Source organism: Phaenicophaeus curvirostris, chromosome 3, assembly GCF_032191515.1.
Source record: "Phaenicophaeus curvirostris isolate KB17595 chromosome 3, BPBGC_Pcur_1.0, whole genome shotgun sequence".
NCBI lineage: Eukaryota > Metazoa > Chordata > Aves > Cuculiformes > Cuculidae > Phaenicophaeus > Phaenicophaeus curvirostris.
Genome location: NC_091394.1, coordinates 78,934,286 through 78,956,555, shown reverse-complemented (window position 1 = coordinate 78,956,555; position 22,270 = coordinate 78,934,286).

The following is a 22,270-nucleotide window of genomic DNA, read 5'->3' as shown; positions in this document are numbered from 1 at the left end:
TAAGAAGGACTTCAGGCTGTTGCAGAAAGCTCAGAAATCAGCCTAGAAATAGATGAGGAATTTTAAAAATGCAGAGAACAAAAGTGAATATTAGTGAAAATAAAGCTTTGCAGTAATGCTACACTGTGTTCAAGTTGCAACTACCAAAATACTTTCCTTGAGTAAGAAAGATAAGCAAGATTTGGTGCTTCTGTTTATTGGGATTGTGTTGGTTAATGTAAAAGAGGTTTTGGAAAAGCCGTGTAAGATACTACATTTAAACAGGAAACAGATGGCCCTTAACTGGGTATGCAGGTGTGGAAACAGTGGCTTCCTAATTTCACAGAGCCAGCAAAACAAGATGAAATGTAGTGCCTTGTTTGTTCCCTTCAGTCCAGTATGCACTGGATTTGATATTATTTTTAATATTTTTAAACTTTTTTTTTACGTACACTTGTAACAAGACTACGGTCTGACCAAAAGCCCATTCCTGACAAGTGTCCTTACTAATTGTTTGTATTTTCAGAGGTGAAAAACATCCCCACTGAAATGAAATATACGATGATGTTATGGCAAGGAACAGAAATCCATGCAAAGTTAACTATTTGCAAGGCATGATGGGCCTAGGAGAATCCACAATAATTTATAGAATGCATTAAAACTGGGTTGCAAGGAAATTTATGATAGGCAGCCACACAATAATAAAAAAACAAAGATTAATTAACATAAAAAATTTAGCTGTCATAGTTCTCTAAGTAGAAATAATTGCAAGGCAATTTTATTTCACTGAATGAACCTCGAAATAGGTGCAGAGTAAAGTCAAGATGAAAATGAAAGTCACCTTTAGATCAGTAAAAAAAGCAGGCTGCAAACTATCTGGGTGGACTGGTAGTAAAGTAATTACTTTTTAAAATGCAACTGTACTGGGAACAGTATGAAGTTAAGGACATATGAAAATTTAAAGGATTCTTTAAAATCTATTTTCCTTGCAGTTTTGGAAATTTATAATAAAAGTAATGCCCTCAAAAGGCAGGCTTAACATAAGATAAAAGGAGTAAATCAAGGAGAGAGAGGATTTTTTTTTTTTTAATTACAATTGCAAGGCAATTCTGTATGAAAAGTATTACAACTCTGCTCTTTATGTGCACAATGTGTGCACATAAACATATATATACTTATAGTTAATCTCTACAAATATATATAAATCAAACACAGAATGCCATATCTTAGTTGCAAAATGGATGACACCAGTTTTACAGACAAAGAAGAACTTTTCCCAGAGGTTTGAGTTTGTTCTCTTTTGCATCACCTCGAATCAGGAGGCATCCTGCTGAAGTCAGTGAAATCTCTGAGGCTAGCTATGGCGAAAGATGAATATATTCCTCTGGCTGACTTGGAAAACAAAACCTGTATATTTTTCAAAGTCACTTGGCATCTGCAGCCTGTGACTACTAGTACTGTATCATTTATAGCTTATGCCACTACAGGGGGAAGTGGAATGTTTTATAGAGAAAACTTCTAGGTTTGACCTATCCTAAATACTTCAGCAGACTGCTACAGAGCACAATTTCCAGTGGTGTGCAAGTGCTGAGGAGCCTGACCTGTATACCCCGCTTTCATCCTCTCTAATTAAGCCAGAGTAGATGCATTCCATGTCAAAATTGATAGTTGGTGGCAGATCCAAATGAATTTCACATATTTCTGATGATGTACAATACAGTTCTGTGGTTTATGCAGCATCTTGCTGTATGCCAACATGATGCACCATACCATGTGAGGCTCTGGCAAACATACAAAGGAGAGCAGCAACAATTTTAATAGCTTTCTTTCAGATTGGATGGTAGGTATCTGATCTAAATGTTCGGTGATTTCTGTTGAAGTGCATATCAGTAAAGGCTGATGATTTAAACATCTCCAAATACTTTTAATCTTCACATATTTTAATGCCAAGTTTTTTTAGTGAATATAATGAGTTTCAATGTTGAGAACAGTGAAGAGGGCGGGGTTGTCGTATACGTGCAACTGTAAGCATCTTTAAGGCCCTTTGAAAGGCAGCAGAACAAAGCTGCTTTATTCTCTGATTTAACCAAAATGAAGTGAGGGTTTATTTACACTTAGACCCATTTGAAGATGTATTTCTTCCTTTGCATTATATCTGAAGTAATATTAAAGTTACAAAATCCAGATGGACTTTGTCTACTGTTCAAAGTCTCCTTTGAAGTCATTACACTAACTTTATCATCAATTCTTAGTTTAGTATTTTATACATAAATATTTTGACTGGATTCCTGTTCCCAAAATTTTCACCTAAAAATTTGCTTCTCTATTTTGATTTTTTATATTTCCAATGTTTTTCATTTATGTAAATTTGGTTAAAAGACTAATACTTCAAATACATGGAGAAAAGGAGCATGGTATAGTGGTTAGACCACAAGATGAAAAAGAGAAGTACATATAAAATAAGTCTCCGGTTTTTGTAACTTAAAGTTCTCCTTAGGTATCTGTTCTGTTAGCATAGTTTCCTGGTCCTATCATGAACCTCCAGCTTCCTTCTTCTGGCTCCTTATCCTAAGTTGCACTTTCTTGGACTCCATTAATGTCACTTAAGTATTTGCATGGATCGTCTTGTATTTCCCTTCTACATTTTGGACTGTGAATCAAGAATCAAAGATATTTACTCTTCTGTGATCATGATTGCATTCTTACTTCAAGTTTTCAAGACTTTCAGATGAGCGTGTTACTGCCTAACTGCTTCACAGGGCTGTTGCAATATCTAAGTAATTCATGTTTGTTGTTAAAGAAAATATGGGAGCTATGATGATGCCCCCCTCACCCACACGCATCTTAAGACTGCACCTTCAGGCAGTAGATCTGGACAAAAAGATCTCTGGTACCTTGTATGACATGAATTCAGCAAAGCAGTGATCTCTGTGTGAAGTGCCACATTTTCAAAATCACCTCACCAATCAGCAGTTCCTAAAATCTGGCCTCAATTATACGAACTGAGCTCTTTCAAAGCTCTATCCTGACTCGTATTGAATGCGCACATTAATCAAAGATGGAGAGTGTGGCATGCTGACAATACTTTGTTCTGTAAAAATGTATCTGTGCTGATAATGCTTGAATTTGTTTTGCTCTGAACCAGCTGTGAATTCACACTGGTGAGTGTAAAGTGAGCGTGAGAAGATGCCAAATCCTAACAGCCTTATTTTATATCCGCTGTCAACCAGTAATAAACCTATGCAAGGAGCAATATATTCCAATAAGATCTGGTCTAACTGGAACAGATCTTTCATATGGGTTCATGTCTGTGCATGTTCCTTTTGCAGAAAGACAAAGCATGGTGGGTGGGAGGCTATGTGGGTCTGTGCCACCGCTGCTCAATGTAGGGCTTAGCAACTGAGCAGCTGAACAAAGCCAGCTTGTTCTGAAATAGGAGTGGGAGTGACTGCCTAAAATTAATAAGATAGATATCATGAACAGGTTACTTAGGGCAAACTCAGGGTAGAGTGGAACACACATGCAAGTTGTAATAAATAAAGGAAATGTCATTCATAAGTCTTAAAAATACGATACCATTAATAACTTCAGTAATAAATAATATGTGTTGTACTATCTTCAATGATTACACACATTGAGACTATTATTTTTGGTGACTAGTTGTAAAGACTCTGATGCATTGTTTAAATAACGGAATAAAGGGTCTGGTGATGAGGATTTTGCTTCTCCAGGCTTCCTTTCACAGCCTATTGTTCAGTAATTTTTATAGACCTTGTAAAAACTGGAATTCCATGCCCTACTAACAAGACATTAACAGGCAAAATGAGGTGATATGAAATGCAATATTTTAATGAAATTAGCTATATTCCTGGAATCCTCACAATGGTGGTATTTCTGGATTATACCCTCTAAATAATTTTACCATATTGACTTTGTATTTTGATATGGTAAAATTAATTTATTAAGGCAATACTTTAGCAAAACTTGTCCAAGAATATGTAAATAAACCCAAATAGACATATAAATATTAGTATGGCATTTAAATTTTTAAATAAAATGTTTGCTTTGTTTATTTGTTTTCAAAATATGAAACTAGATCAGAAATCAGGGGAGATCATGAATGCTGAAAGATATATCCAAGTATACTTAAAAAAATATATAGGGAAAGAAAAAAATTAATGCTTGGTAATGATTCATAAACTGCAGTGAGTGATTCAAGAAACATTTAAAATAGAAGCAGTAGCGGTACATGCAGCATTTGAACATCCTGTCTTTTGTGACTGTGCCGTCTAAGTCCAATACAAACACAATATGCTTTACCTAGAGAATCACTTGGTGCAAAACACTACATATTTTACAATCTAGATGTTCAGTTATGATGAATGTCAACAAAAGCAGCCACAAGAATGACCCTCCTGATTGCACTTGGAAATCTTGCCAAGAAATGTATTCCCTATACTGTCATAAACAATCTATTTGCCTTCATTGTCTACTGATAAACATTTCCTATCCATCCTTTTGAAGCATGTAATATTGACATACTCTGAGATAACAATAGGTAGCCTAAAATAAAATCCTTCAGGGTTAATTCTTCTGTTCAAGGTCTACTTTCCTAATAAATAAAGCAATTTTAATTGTCATGAGCAGTCATCAAATACTGTGAATCGCATTGGGTGTTGCAACTTCAGAAACACCGCTGTGTGTTAGCAGAATTATCATTTTCCAGTAGTGACACAGCTTTCTTGTGTAGAGCTGATACTCCTAAATTGGCAGCATAGTCTAAAAAAAAAAACAGGAATATTGTTTCATCAAGCAGCTGTCATAAAGAGGCTTGTTTTCTTTAGCTTAACTGTTAGCAATCGAGTCAGAGCATTCTGCCAGTTATCAGTAAACAACTGATCCATAGTCTCTCTGAGACCTGTATCTCTAAACATATTTGTCAATCAATTTGTCTTCTTTGTATTTACAGCTATACTGGCCATGTTTACAGTGTCAGGAATGTTTACTGAATTAAGCATAGTTGTCATGCAGATAACAGTATTAAAACATTGGTATTAGTACTGACTCACTATAGTTTCAAGCTATGCTTTGAATGCATGGTATTTTACCACAGATAAATAGAAAGCAGTAAAAAGCTATTTTAAATATGGAATAATTATATTGTGCTGTATTGCACTGATGTCTAATTCATATGGGATTTTCTGAAAAAAAAAAGGGTGGGAGAGTGGTTCTGCATACACTGACATTTCATCTCAGGTTAGTGATCAGACAAAATTCATGGAGTACTTCCTAAATATAATTTCAAAGCTAATTTTTGTCTTTTACATTGAAGGTTTTCTGAACATCTATTCCATCTTGTCCAACCCACAGGAGAGATGTAACTTTTACTGTACCCTTCTTACAACTTGAAAGAATTAAAAATCTGGTACATATTTACTAGTCATATATAAAGACCATAGTATAAGCCATGCTCTGGGGCTCTTCGTCAATATCCTGTGGTCTGTCTACTAAACTACTGTCAATAAGTCTGAAAATACATAGAAATACAGGCCAATTTATGACGATTTCTAAGGAGGCAGTAATAATAGTGTCGAGATTCATATTTTTTCCAAACACAGAGAAAGAGGTGATGAAATAGAGAAACAGAAAATCAGTTTTGTTTTTCTTCATCCTGTAAATTAGAAATTAGTATTTCTGAAAATACTATTTTGCCTGATACTCTGGACAGTGTTCATTGTAAAGTGCTACTTGCTAAGACATCTGTCTGAGTCACAATAGCTGAATTATGCAGTGCATTCCCAAATAAATACTGAGAGCCCCAGCACCTGCTGCTTGAAGTCTGTAACGAAATGCATTTGAGAGTAAGGTAAAAATCTCTCAGGAAAACTGGCAATACCTCCCAAGAATCTTCAAGATGTAGGGAAAAGTGTATCATTTTCTCACCAATAATCTGCACTTTTATCTTACATGAAACAATTCTTCACAAAAAAAGTCTTCGCTTCTTGTATTTGATAAAGAAGAATTAGAAATAGGCCCAATTTCCTTTTGAAAAGCATGCTGTTTCTGCTTTTGATTGGCCTTTTCCATGACCCTCTGTACAAGGAGATGGATAAATATAATGATTTGTACTGAAAAGAAAACTGTAAGGATAATGGCCCAAACAGTGCAGGTTTTTATAACGTTACCATAGTAAATAATAGCAGCATGGTTCACATGGTTATAGTTATGGCTGTATCACTGTTTCCATTATAAATCCTATTTTTCATAAGTTTATAATTTCATTTTAATAAATTTTCTCTTGACTGAACTGTAACACAGAAGGTTTCAACAAGGAACACTTTTCCTTTAATTTAAAAAAGAACATTTTTTTGGCTACTCATGAGCCATCTGTTAATCAAAAAGAACAATTTACTTGTTTATAACAATGTTTTGCACCATCTAACAGAAAAAACACAACTTCATATGAAGTAATGAAACCAGGCAATTGATTAACCTATAGCAAACTGTCATCAGTCTTGATTGTGAAACAAGTTCTTTTGCTCATCTGTTAAATGTACTTTTTGACTGCACATACTAATATGTGCAGTCCCAAGTCCCCATTCTGCAGTTAAGCATATGGTTAAGCGCTCTCTTGAACAAGAATGCTTTCCAGAGCTCAGGCGCTAGAAATATATACATACTTAATTAGATGATAGTGCTTCAAGATATTTCAATCCTCTCCAAACAGCATGTGGGTTTACTGACTTATGCATGTTTAACAGCAGTGTATTTTTACATTTGTGTTTTAATGAACAAGTATTGCTTTCTTCCCTACACCCTATTCCTTTATCTTGATGGACATATTTTTAATCAAGGAAAAGTGAGGGTACACCTAAATATCTGCTTAATCTTACAGTGCCTCCACATACAGCGCTCGTTAATTTCACTAAGTATTTTATGTTGCACAGCCCGAGCAAAATTATAGCTTGTTTACCATGCATTTCCTTCATTGGTCTGTCTCATAGATCTGGAATTACTGAATGCAGAGATGTGTGTTAATGGGAAATACTATTCATTAAAGATAATGGCAACAGATCTATTTTACTATATAGTAATATACTATAGCGTTTCACATTACTACACTACTCTGTTTTTCTTTAGATGGTTAGGTATTAGTGACATAATTTATTAATGATATAATTTAGTAATCCAAATTCAAAAATAATATTTCATTATTGAATAACAATATATAAATACCAGAGATGCATGGAACTACAACACTTTAAGCAGCCATAATCAGGGCATTTCAGGTCACCACATTCAGAAAACTCCTCTGAATAAGTCAAAACCCCAGCCTGGGCAAGCACCAATGAGTCAAAGGCTCCCAGCAAAAGATACTGATTATTACTCTGCAACAACCCTTCCTGAATATCTTTTTCAGAAAGAGAAATATCTGCTGTCCTGTCCAAAGAGAAGCTGAGTATCTTGGCTGTCTGCTGCTGCTGAGACCAGTCTTCTGCAAAGTTGAGGGGGGAAAACTCTGTTGAGGGAAGGTGAGATAACTCTGCTGCGTTATTCAGGGAAACTAGCACTGTAACAGCATTGTGCAAAGACAGCTCAAGCACTTTGTGGATCATGAGGACTCTGTCTATGAATATGGTTTGCATTCAGGGTTCTGGGTGAATTCTGGTCTAAAAATAGGATTCAGCTTTTATTCTTACACCCTGAATGCCAGACTTATACTTGGCCTTTATCCTGCACTAGAGCATCTGCACTTACTCATATGCAGCAGAGCTGTTGCCTTCCCAACCGTTCAAGGACATTCCATGCCAAACAAATCTGGTTTATGCCAACTGCCTGTGCCTGTGGGCAAAGGAGACAATGTAAGGCTACAGAGTGGAAATATGGGGGGCATACTTAGGCCATGGGACTCCCCACATATGGCCATGTTCCTCACCAGATGCTTTTCCTCACTCCTTGGTTTGAGGTGTAGTCCTGTGTATTGGGAATCTAGTAACTAGTAACGAGTAACATCACAGCTAAAAGTAGAATACCAATAAAACACGGGAGCCTTCATATTATCCCTCGCCTGCATGATAAACAGCTCTACAAATGTTAATTTCTCCAATGTTACTAGAAGTACAAACAGTACATATTGCCTCCACGTTTCTGCACACGGCTTGTGCATTTAGAGAGAATGTGTTTAGTTTTTATATTTATTTACTAGGGACACAAATTTTAACAACATGAAATATTTTGCTTGTATGGTATGAACACCAATAGTTTAACATAAACTATGGAAGGAATCCAGGCTGTGTTGACATATTTTATGAATGTTATGGGATGCCAGATTGGAGGTGTACATCTGTGTGGGTTGGCCAGTCATCCCACTGCCGTCTGTGTATCTGTATGCTTAAATGAATTAGCTATTATAAAAACACTGCATAAACAATTTTAATGCTGTACAGTACCCTTTTGCTGATATAAAAGTATCTGAATCACAGTGAAGCAAGCTAACAATGACATTCAGTTGCTCTTTCACTACTCTCATGTAAAAAGCTGGAAAGCTGTGCACTTTCAACTGTTTCATCTCCAACACTGAGGACCCCCTCTCTCCCTTTGCCTCTATCTCCCTCCATGTCATTGGCAGCAATCTTCTTGCAGCCTCTCATGGTGGGAAGTACCACTGCATAATCCTGCAGTCAAAATCATTACTCAGAGACTGCCATCCACAAGGTCACTCAAGGTCGCTAAAATCTCTTCCAACAAGCCCAGGCCCTGAGCAATGACTGCCAGAAAGTAGCACCAGATTGCCTTGCTGCCAGTGCTAGGATACCAATATAGAAGTCAGGAGCTGTGAGATACCTTAGGGATTCCTCATACCTGAGGCCTTCATGCTGGCTATCGAGGCAGACGTGGGAATTTAAAAATATCTCTTTCCTCCTGTGTATCTGAATATGCTACTACAATAACTCTTCGTTGCTCTCTAGTTTTACACAGCACAGGGCAGCAAAGACTTTGGGTTCAAGTATTGTAACCTTTACATTTGTCAGAGTATAAAAGTAGAAACCTTGGTGGCCAGTGAACTTTGTAAGAAATAGGGCACTCAGCACTGAAAGAAATCACAAGGGAACAGGGAAATCAAGTAATTTCTGTTTTACTGTATAAATAAACATCTCTCACCTTGGTATTATGCATCTTGTTCTGAATATGTTGGTCAAATAGAATAAAAAAAATGGTTTGGAAGAAAAGTTAGTGTGTGTTTACTTACAGGTTTTGATCTTTCAGTTAAATTAGAAACAATAAAACATTTTGAACTTTTTTTCAGCTAACAGTTTGCAGGCTAATTTTGAATTTGAATTCATTCCAAGCATGATAGCTTAGATTTGCCCCAGATGGACTTTCAGTTCTGTTCAAATCGCTTGACAGCACCATAACAGCCATTTGTAACTAAGTCTGCAGAAATGGGCTGGCACTTGCAGCCTACTAGCGTTGCTGATCTTTTTGTATGGGAAAAGCACCCATAAATCACAGTGCATTAAAAAGGCACACACATCTCAAGCAAACATCATGGAGAATCCATTGTCCTGTAGATAAGTATACAAATAAGTGCAAAACATCACTTAAGTTTTATATAAGGCACATATTTTTTGGAAGGCAACCAATGCAGTTTCACATGCTGTACTTTTTCTAATCTGACTGACTCACAGTCTTGTGATAGTGAGATAAGCTAGGTAGGCAAATTTTTACAGAGTTGCAATTACTGAAATTGTCATTACGCTGCTCACTGTAAAATAAATATAGATAGAAGTGAAATTATGCACAGGCTAGAAGTAGAAAGTGTTTTGCTTCTGTTTGCTAAATTAATCTCTTCCTAAATGGCTGCAGGCCAGGTAGGTTAGCATTTGTGGTTTCAAAGGTTTTCAGCGCTTGCAATGAGCCATGAAATTACTGCATGCTGCTGAAAATGGCAGCTGATGAAAGGAAAAGAGTGAATCCCAAAGGCAGAAAGACAGGAGGAAGCAAAATTACAGGCAGAAAGTCTGATTTTTGATGTTGCTCATTGTGAAATGTACACCCAAACTTTTAATAAAACATAAAACATTAATAAACCTGCTAACAATTCCTTACAATTTCTTTTGAAGTCTCAGTATAATTTCTGAATACTTATTAAAACAGGCAATGATTCAATGGTGGCTGAGCAGTTTCTGTCTGTCGGATATGGTATATTGGTATACTAGTGACTTTTGAAATTAGATTTTTATTGATGTTTTTTAATTGAATTATCCAAAGGATTGATGTTTTCTGTTAATAATGTGACCCTAAACTCTTGAATTGTTGATCAAGTTTAACTAATATTAAATTAGATATTTAATGGTAAAACATACTGTCTGATCAATGCTGCTCCACTGTTCCAAATCTCCTCAGCTTGGTTGGAAAAATAAATCTGGCTTCAGCTAGCCATGTTGCTATCAGCTGGTTTATTATATGACATGTATATGCCTCAGGAATGTCGGTGTTACTTCTGGGAGGGATGAAACAATGATTTTAAGCCCTATGAAAAGGAGGTTACAAGCAGAGAAATCATGCACAGCCATAGCTGAGATACTTCAGTACAGTAATATTTTAGTTTATAAGGAACATGCAAATGTACAATTCCTTTGGACTGGCATCATGTCACCATTTTTTAAGCTGAATTGCCTACTGCTTTCAAAGACTCCCAGTGCGGTAGGATCCTCTGCAGTAACTTTACAATTATTGAGATACAGTTTGTCATAGAAGAAAGTTGTTGACAAAGAAAAAAAAAGTTTCAAAGGCATAATATTAATAAAATGGCTTTCTATTAAAAAAATATTGAACAGATTAATGAATTACCCTAGAATCTGGTCACATTCTTATGGGCTCTGTGCAGGCAGATAGCTTGCTTGCTGCAATCAACCATAATGTAAAATGAGGTACTTCCTTGTAGAAATAAGCCTGCATCCAACACCTTTCTGGACTGAGGACGCTTACACTTTTCTGATATATTTGGTTATATAGAGTAATGTCTGCTTTTATAAGTCACTTTCCCAAGTGACAGGGGACAGGACAAGAGGAAATGGCCTCAAGCTCCGCCAGGGGAGGTTTAGGCTGGACATTAGGAAAAAATTCTTCACAGAAAGGGTCATTGGGCACTGGAACAGGCTGCCCAGGGAGGGGGTCGATTCACCTTCCCTGGAGGTGTTTAAGGCACGGGTGGACAAGGTGCTGAGGGACATGGTTTAGTGTTTGATAGGAATGGTTGGACTCGATGATCCGGTGGGCCTCTTCCAACCTGGTGATTCTATGATTCTAAGTCCTTTAAAATAGACAGATCTGAATCAAGCAAGACAAGCAGGCAAGAACTGAATGAATTCAACACTAAGTGTTGAAGGAAACAGTCACATAAAGCAGGGTCACTTCCTAAAATTTCATTGGCAGAGGTGACTGGCTTCAAAGGTTTCTTTACATTAACATAACACTTCTGACCTGAATTGCCTCTAAAACACGTCAATAAGTGCAACAATGGAGAAATTGTCTACAGTTAAAGGTGGCTACTAGGAGTGCAATATAGGATGCAGCAAGGGTAGAAGGAATTTCGGCAAAGGATCCTGAACAAAAGCACTTCTGGAGTGTCACAGGCACCTTGGTGTCTGTGAAGGGAAAAGAATACTTGGCTTTTAAGGTATCCACCTAAGAAGGAAGAACATAGAAAATTGCAAGGAATGCTGTTATTTACCCAAGTGGGTCAACTTAATCTGGGCAATCACATCATAATTTCAATGCAGACTTAGAAAAGTCATAACTTTCCTGAACAGGGCCCCAGCTGAATCCTGAACAGCAGAGCTGCAGCAGCCAAATGCCTTCTGAACAGAATAATGAGTTGGCCAGGTAAAACTGCAGCAGGAATGCCACAGGTAAGAAAAAAGTAATTGCTGAACTGGAATCACAAGTATGTAATGCACACAAATTGGGATTTTGTGTGCATAAGTTCAGTATGCGGTAATGTATGTGCAAAATGTCATGCCCTTATCTATTCAGTTGCTCATTCATACTGCACTAATCACTGTCTCAGCACCTAATTTTGAAGACTATAAATATTTTATTATCCACACAAAAATCAGAGGTGGTAACTGAGCTCAAGCCATGCCCTGAGGAAAATAAAGCAAATTGTGCCACATAATAAAAGATAGATATAGAAAACCATCACATGGACATAATTCACATTCATATCGAGGAGTCCTATATTATATCTAGAGTCATCACATTATTCATTACATACTGTATGCTATAGAAATAGAAAGTGTGTACTATACATATTGTAGCCGAAGAAATATTTTTTAATTATATTTTTTTTATACTTGTAAAATAAGAAGCAAACATAGAACATGCTTACCTCTCAGTGTGATAGGAAGAATTTACTGCTCCACACAGAACGAGACAGCATAGCACATGTCCAACATTTAAAAACAAAATCACACGTACTCAGTCTATGGTCTTCCTTACCAGACTTAAATAATCTTCTAAGCCTGTAACAGAAGACAAACCATGTCGGCATATACTGTGACACATGCACAAAGAATACAGTAATTTTGGAGCTGTCTTATAAAACCAGAGATATTTCTGATGTTTTAAATCTTAATAGCTAAGCGACTGTCCCCTTATCCTCAAGGCAGGAAGGCAGGAAGGCAGGAAGGCAGGAAGGCAGGAAGGCAGGAAGGCAGGAAGGAAAAAATCCCTAAGAATAAAAGTGAATTTAAAACTATGTGAGAAAAAAATTAGTTGAGAATAACAGAAAAAGCTCATGGTATGAATACACCCGAGTTTGGGGCTGAATTTGGCCTGACATCCCCAGTCAAAAAAAAAAAAAACCCAAACAAAAAACCAAACTATGGCAGAAACATAGACACAGAAATCTGAAACTCAAGCAAACTAAATGCTGGCATTTTTTTTGCATGGATAATATGTAAGGAAATATTGCTCTATGTGATTCGAAAAGATACAAAGGTATGCATTATTTGATGGACTGTTTTGTAGTGAATGCATGGGGAATACCTAGTGAATTAGGGTGGAGAAACAAATGGATTCCATATGTAATGTGTTATAATTTGCTATACATAGTGGAAATCTAAAGCAAGCAGTATTTGTAGAGGAAGTTAGAATTTACCTGCAGCATCTGTTGGGAAAAAAAGGGAAAGCAGGCTCCTAAATCACTCAGTTAGCAGGCTATGCCCTATTTCCCTGAATTGAGAGAAGAGTTCCAGCTCCCAGAACTTCCCCTCTTTGCTGCTCAGACAGTATTAAGTATAGTCAGTAACTTCATCACTTAATCTATGTGAATATATGTTGTATTGGTGAGCTCAAAATCCCTCGAGTGTTTCCCTACTGAAGTTTTAAATCTGAGAGCATGGCTTACTAGCACCAAGTAAAGAATGAAGTGTAATGATCACAAAGTGCACCATGGACAGATACACTGTCAAATGGTCAAGGCGAAATGATGGGAAGTGTTTTCCAATTAGATTGCAGCTTTGCTCTCTGGTGCTGTGGGCTCACTTGCTCACTCAGCAGGATTCCTTTTGAAGATAGATAGGTTTGACTAAGTGGTTTGATTGAAAGATTTGATTAGAAGTGATTAAAATCAAAGGTATTCCTTCTTCTGTATGTGGAGTTTCAGAGCAAATGGTTTCATGGAAACATGTTTTTATTTCAATCCCTTTCACCTCTTCTCTCTCATGCACTGGATTAGAAATGAAAATGAATCTGAAAACAAATCTCTAATATCTGCCATGACCTGTATGGTTTCACCTAGCAGTATGCCCAAGAAAGCTCTAAGATCTCCATTCTGCACTGCTTTAGCTGTTACCTTTCAAAACTGTTCCCTTTGGCAAGCAGGTTTCATTTATTCCCTTTAGTATTCAACCATCTTTCCTCAGCCATTGTTACTAACACAGCTCAATTTAATTCTTTTAATTGCAGGTATTTTGCAGCAGAAATTGTAATTAAAAATAGGAATCGTATGTGACATGATACAGCTTTCCCCATCTGAGTAAAAACTCAGAAGTCTTTGGCATCGCTGAATTTGAAGCTGAAACTGAACCACATTTCTTACTTTGGCACAACATTGGCATCATGTGCCTAGGTTACTTCTTTATGTACCTATATATGTGAATATTCTTAGAAGTAAGGTGGTGTAGGCTTAGTGCAACTATTACTAGAACATTGAACCTTGAATAATTGAAAGGACATTGGTAAAGGGCCACAGGAATGACTGACAAAGTAGAACCGACCTTAATGGCAGAGAAGTATAAAGCTTTATTTCTTTAGTTTGTCAAAGAGAATGTGAAAGAAATAACATGACCAGAGTGTACAACTAAATGCTGAAGCAGAAGATTCCTGCTTGCAGAGGGATCTTTCAACCTTCAGTCAAAAACTGGACAAAATTTAATATATGGCAGGTAATGCCAGATAAATTCCAGGTGGAGTTAATACAATATTCTAAACACTTAAAATAATTAACCATAAGAAGCTTTTACCTAAGGAGGTGATAGATAACACCTAGAATGCTACACTTCATGTCTTTCTAAAGGCTGTGTTTATTGCAAAAGAATTGGAAGTAATGGATGAAATTATAGCTTCTATTTATGCAAAAAGTCAGGTTAAATATTCGTTATGTATTTCCTAGCTTTAAAAAAATACAGATCTACAGGAAAATAAAAGAACAGGTGGCAGTTATAAGAAGAGAAAAATCAGAGGAAAAATTAAGCAAGCCAAGCCAAACCTTTGTGAATTCTTCTCGTTGATTATTCAGGCCACATGTTCTCTTTTCAAAATTTGCCAGATCATTTGTGCTCACATAGGAGACCATCATACTCAGATAGATCACACTTTTCCACTCACAGAGTAGTGGCCTTTTGGATTGTTAAAGTGATTTCTAGTAAAAAGAAACAAAAAAGATAAAAATGCCTCCCAAACCAAGAAATGCATCAGGCTAAAAAGTGGGTAATACCCCTCAGTTTCTGAAAGCAGTGGCATTTGGGGGAATGAGATGGCTAAGGGTGCATCCAGCTGCAGTCCCAAGTGGCCAATGCCTGCTTCCTGAAGTGCTAAATGGAGCCAGTCATCAGCACAAGCCAGAAGCAAAACTTCAGACCACATCTCCACATCTACCCTTAGCTTTACTGTTACCTCAGCCTGTCTAGGCTGTATGGAGTGTGAGGGTTGAAATTAGTCTGGAAGTTTTTCAGGTTACCACCTTGCACGCTGTTATTCTGTGCCCAATTAAGGCAACTACTAGCACCCCCTGCCACTGCTGGTTAGCTGCTTGGCAAACTTGCCGCTCCAGGAAACCACAAACACACTGGAAACCATTGCTTAAAGACAGCCTGACCTGAAGGTCCACCTTTCTCTGAAACACAAATATGAAGAAATTCTTAAGATAAAAGAAGGAAAATATAACATAAAATTGACTCCACTGAGAATGCAACCACGTAGTAGTGGCAATATTATATCAAAGGAAAAAGTGTATATATATATTACTTAATGGATACTTTCCTCTCCCAAAATTGACTTTTCAAGTGCACTCTCCATGCAGTGGAATGCAGGAGCACAAGAGGTTAAAGCACATCCTACCTGACTCTGGTGAGTGAGCAGGTGTTGCGGGTGGTTGCTGAGGACTGCTGCAGAGATGGGGAAGGAGAACTCATGCTCACGCACCTGCTTGCTCAGGGTTTTGCTGATCAGGCAACGGATGGTTCTGTTAACTTGCTTGATTTGTGTCTGCAAAGATCCTCGCCTGCTGAATGGACCTTACTACCTTTTGTTGTATTTATTTCTACTCAGTTATTTTATCAATCTCTGTTTCAGCACCTGCCTGTGTCATGGCTGATGAATGAAAGAGTGGGGAGTGACAGATCAATGCACACACTAAACATATGAGAAAAAAGAAAACCCCCAAGCAGGACTCAGAAAAAGACATATTCCAAAGAGCATTAGGAATGGTTAATCACAGGCAAATGTGAAAATCTGCACTTGCTTTTGTCAAACTAAAGACATGTGTCGTTATAAATTGTAGTCTGCTTTTAGGACCCAATTCTGATTTCCCTAAAATCATAAATGTAAAAAAAGCTAGGCTTTGATAAATTTCTACACATATATAAACACTTCGGGTGTTCACCCCTTCACATGTTGCAATGTGTCCTTTAGTGTGATACCATATCTGGGTAAATTAGTGGTCAGAAGCATGTTGTTTGTAACGGCACAAAATTTTCACCTGTGTTTGCAGAAGATGCCACTGTCTGTGTTTTCAGGTTTTATATCTTTACTAAATGCTTGCACTAAATTGATACTTTCCTCCAAAATGTTAAAACTAGGAAAACACTAATAATTATGTGGAAATAGAATATATAAAGGAATAGAAGATCTTAAAATCCTTGAATAGAGAGAATGTGTCCTTATCAATAGCCTCAGCAGAGATCAATTTGTCAAAACCCAAGAATCACATTCAAGGTATTTAGAAAGTCTATAAGGACATTTTATGACGATGTCACAGGGGAAAAAAAATCCCCCTCTTATGAGCAAGGAGTTCAGCTTAGAATTACAAATTAACTTATTGTATGATGCATTATTTAATAAATGTTAGCATTAATTTTTGAAGAGTTCAATTTGCATACTATTACTGGGCCAAATGGTCGATGAGGATCACAATTAAAGAAAGATGCACCATTCCTTTGGCTAAAAGAGAAAAATCAAATGATGTCAAACCTTCATAGTTACACAGAACGAAGGTGGCCTATAACTGCCAAGAATATAGAGCTCTGTGACAGATGTATTTAAAGTTCTGCTGATATTTAAATCAAACTTCTTATAGTCTGACCCTATGCAAAAGCTCAAGGTCCTCTGCTACGCTCAATTAAAATATTTTAGAAACAAAAGATTCTAGCCTAGGAAAAAGATCCAGTGAAAGAGAAGTAAGTTAAAGTTTCTTTCAAGATGACATATGAAATAAGTTTTCATCACCTTATCTATCATTTGCTGATTTATTGATGAAAAACAGAAGTAAAATAATCGGGCAAAAGGGTTGGAATTAACTTACCCTACCACCTATATATGTTGTACCAAAGAATGTTACAGCTACAAATAAACATTGGCATTTAGAAGTGATGAACAATAAAAGATGGTAGCTCTTACAGATTCATGGATTGTTATGCTGAAAGAGATGCTTGTGACCCTCTAGTCTGACCTCCTGCATAATGCAGGCCACAGGACTTCTCTGAATTAATTCCTAATTGAACTAGGGCATTTCCAATAGACTTGGAGTTCAAAGATACCCATCACCTATCCCACGCAGCCACTTTTTCCATGGTATGCAGAACTCCTCCTTGCAGATCCTAGTTTACCACATACCACCTTTGCTTTTGGATTCAGAGAAAAGGATTAAATACTTTGAAAATACGTTTCATACTCCTAAAATCCTTTTATGGAAAAAAAAAAATCCTTTACATTAATAAGTGAAAAATGTTAAGAATTTTCAGTCTTTCATCAAAAACTGGAAAACTTAAATCAAAATGTATTCTCAGGAGAAGGGAATGGGAGGACATAGTGGAAATAATGGTTCAGTAATGAACTTCAGCTTTTTTCTTTTCACCTCAACACAATTGCTTTAAGGGACATGAATCAAAGTTTCTTTTCAAACGTGCAGTTTTGGAGAGGCCTGAGACCTCAGCTGCTCTGGCTCGGGCTTGAGAGACAAAAGGATGATAATGTGCAACTTCAGAGTCATTGGAAGCTGACTTACCTCGGACTTTAGATGTTGAATGATGTCTGAGAGGGGACAACACTGGTTGGGCATTGCATATCCCAAGAAGGGCAAAGGAGCTGGTGAAGGTTCACAAGTCTTATGAGGAGCAGCTGAGGGAATGGGGCCTATTTAGCCTCGAGAAAAGGAGGCTGAGGGGAGACCTTATCACTTTTTACAACTACCTGAAAGGAGGTCGTAGTGAGGCGTATGTCGGTCTGTTCTTCCAAATAACAAGCAATGGGACAAGAGGAAATGCACCAGATGAGGTTGAGATCAGATATTAGGAAAAATTTCTTCACCAAAATAGTTGTCAAACATTGGAAGCATTGGAGCAGGCTGCCCAGGGAAATGGTTACGTTATCACCTCTGAAGGTATTTAAAAGACTTGTAGGCATGGCACTTAGGGACATGGACTAGTGGTGGACTTGGCAGTGCTAGGCTAATGGTTGGACTCAGTGATCTTAAAGGTCTTTCCCAACCTAAATTATTCTATGATTCTATGAAAAAAAACTAGGACTTTTTTTTTTTTTTTTGACGTGATAAAATGTAGAGAGCTACTGAAGATCATTAAAGACAAGATTCTTTTCAAAACCTGCCATTACTGCAAGGATCTACAAAACAGTTGTTAGAAAGACTGATATTATCTCATTATTTTCTTCAGCTTCCCTGGCTGCTTGCACCATCTGTTGTTTTTTAGAGATACTATGCCATAATATACAAAGCTGAGCCACAGCTTGGATGTGAAAACAAAAAATCTGAGGCAAAGATTATGTTCATGTTAGTGGTGTGAATAACAGGCAGAATGGTGCTCATAGCAACAGAGAAAAGTCTGGGGCAGAAAGGAAAGGATTTTTTTTTAGTCATGTTGCACTCAAGTAGAAAGCTGCATCTGTGAAGAGATGTAAAGGTTTAGTTTTTCAACACAAGGGTCTATTTCAGGACAGAGCATTAGAGATACGTATATAAGATTCATCTGCACAGAGATAGTTACTGAAGTTGAGTTATTTAAGTAAATTTCACAGATATCAAATGCTGAGGAAATTTTATAGCATTAATGTCTTCGAAGTTTGGAGCTGACACAGAGCATGACATTGAGAGGCCAATGTCCATGGAAGCTTTATCTGGTATTGAATGTTATGGTTAATTTTATCAGACTGGTACACAGTACTCATAGTCCATGCTTTTCCCTGGCTACCTATCTACTGCCAGGTCAAACTGTTGGTTATAATCTTTAAATCCCTACAAAGGTTTAGGTTCTGTAATTCTAGAGGCTGCCTCTCTATTTTATGCTTACACACAGCAGCTAATCCTAGTTATGGCTGTTTCAGGTAAATGGGAAAAGAATCAAAAGATGCTGTTTAATTAAGTCACAGCTCAATTTACTTGGAAAGTATTATCTGCACCATGAAGTCATTTGTAAGTCATTCCCAAATGAAGAGGACTGCCACTAACACCAGCCTACTGAGCTACTGGAGTCCTTTGCTTACAAGACATCAGAAACTCAACTCTATGCCACTATTTCTTTAACAGACAACTTCCCTTAAAAATGTTTCTGATGTGGATTCACAAGGAAATTTTTTCCACCATAGACTGAATAGCTTCACTAGAGAACTCTATAATATAAACTTTGATTAACAGTAAACAGGTAACCCCCATGACTGAGTAACCAGCCAGGAGAAAAAACACAAACATGCCCCATACTGAACAGCATGAAGCTTAGATGCTATTTTTGACAGCATCTAATGTATAATACCCCCAGGTGCTATATTGATCTCAGGGGTAGGGACCACTAATCAGGCATGTAAGCAGGATCAGACTTTAGAAAGACAGCATAGTTTTTGTGCCTTTCCATATATAGATCTACATCTAGCAGCACAGATGAGCCAGAAAGGGATTAGAGGAGTGGGATGGAGGAGAAGGACCCTTAAACAACACATCCTTCTCATTCTAGTGACTGGAAGATTGGCAACATTGTACCCATTTTTAAAAAGGGTAGAAAGAATGACCCTGGGAACTTCTGACCTGTCAGCCTCACCTCTGTTCCTGAACATGAGCAGATATCATGGAACAGGTCCTCTTACAAGCTATGCTAAAGCACTTGGAGGACAGGGAGGTGATTCAAGACAGTCAGCACAATTTCACCAAGGGCAAGTCCTGCCTGATCAGCCTCGTGACTTTGGGGTGACCACATCAGTGGACACAGAAAAAAAAAAGGAAGTAATCTAAGCTGTACTTCTGTAAAGCCTTTGACACGAACTCCCACAACATCCTTCTCTTGAAATTTGATGGGTGGACTGTTCAGTGGATAAGAAATTGGTTGGATGGTCACATTCAGAAAGTAGTGGTCAATGGCTCAGTGTCCAGATGGAGAGCCATGACAAGTGCTGTCCCTCAGAGGTCTGTATTGAGACCAGCACTGCTTAATATTTTCATTAAGAATATACACAGTGAGATTGATTGCACCCTCAGCAAGTCTGTAGATGACACCAAGCTGAGTGGTGCAGTTGTCACACCAGAAGGATGGGTTATCATCCAGAGGGACCTGGACAAGCTGGAGAAGTGAGTCTGTGTGAACCTCATGAGGTTTAACAAGGCCGAGTGCAAGGTCCTACCCATGGGTCCGGGCAATCCACGGTTTAAATACAGGCTGGGGCGGGGGGTGACGTGATTGATAGCAGCCCTTGATAGACTTGGTGGTGCTGATTGATGAGAAGCTCAACATGAGCTGGCAATGTGCGCTCACAGCCCAGAAGGCCAACAGTATCCTGGGCTGCATCAAAAGAAGCATGTCCAGCTGGTCAAGGGAGATGTATCTCCCCTTCTACTCCATTCTCGTGAGACCTCACCTGGAGTACTGTGTTGAGTTCTGGAATCCCCAACATAAGAAGGATATGGAGCTGTTGTAACAGGAGGGCCATGAAGATGATCGGAGGTCTGGAGCACCTGTGTTGTGACGACAGGTTGATAAAGCTGGGGTTGTTCAGCCTGGAGAAGAGAAGGCTCCAAGAAGACCTTATAGCAGCCTTCCAGTACTTATATGTGGCCTACAAGAAAGCTGGGGAGGGACTTTTTACAGGGGCATGTAGTGATAGGGTGAGGGGGAATGGTTCTAAACTGGAAGGGGGAAGATTTAGAATAGACATTATGAAGAAATTCTTCATCATGAGCGTGATGAGACACAGGAACAGGTTGCCTGGGCAAGTTGTGGATGTGCCCTTCCAGGAGGTATTCAAGGCCAGGTTGGATGAGGCAATCCTGGTCTAGTGGGAGGTGTCCCTGCACATGGTGGGGGTATTGGACTAGATGATCTTTAATGTCCCTTCTAACCATTCTATGATTCTGTGATTACATGTCAGTATTGAATAAAATACGTTTTAGAGGAGCTGCATCACCTCTAAATGGTAACAAGATCCTAGTATTGGTTCTTGGAATTTGTCTTTGAGTTTCTCTGGACTTCAGCAAAGTGGTTAACACTATTTTCCACATTCTTCTCCTGTACAAACAGGCAAGATACAATTGGATGAGTGGTTTATGAGATGAGTAGAAAATTGTGTAACATCTTGCATTCAATGGATGTTAATGTTTTATTTACTTATACTTGCAGCCTGTCACAAACAGGGTCCTCCAGGGATCACCACTGAGCTCCACACTGTTCAACATTTTCATAAATGATCTGGATGATGGGATTGAAAGCACCCTCATCAGGTTTGCTGGTGACATCAAACTGGGTGGTGGGTTGAACACATCAGAAAGCAGAGATATCTTACAGTGAGTCCTGGAAAGATTAGGCTAGCAAGAACTGTATGAAGTTTAGCAAGGGTAAGTACAAATTACTATAGGCTAGGATCTGTGTGTCTGGGAAGCAACCTTGCTGAAAGGGACTTGATGGTCCTAGTAGACAGAAAGCTGAACATGACTCAGCAGTGCACCACTGCAGCTACAAAAGCATATTGGATCCTGGCCTGTATCTACAGGAGGGTTATTAACAGAGACAGACACATCAGTCCACTGTACTCAGCATTTATCAGACTGTTCCTGGAGTATGGTGTCCAGTTCCAGTCCCAGTAACTCAAGAAAGATGCAGGTAGACCAGAGGGGGTCCGAAGGAGGACCACAACGATGATCAAAGGATTGGAGAACCTTCACTATGATGGAAGACTGAAGGAGTTGTCTTTTCACCCTGGAGAAGACAAGGCTCAGGGCAGGACCTCATCATAGTATTACAGTACTGAAAGGGCAGCTACAAAATGGATAGAAGCTCTCTCTTCACAAGGAACCACTGGAGGAGACAAGGGGCAACAGGGGGGAGTTTTCATCTTGACTTAAGAAACTTTTTACAGTAAGAAAAATCATTCAGTAGATCAACTTTCCCATGGCTGTAGCAGAGACCTCATCACTGGAAGTTTTCAAGATGCAACTGGACAAGATGCTAGATAATCTCATCTAGACTCACCTAGGTTATAATAGATGATCTTCTGAAATCCCTTCCAATATGGA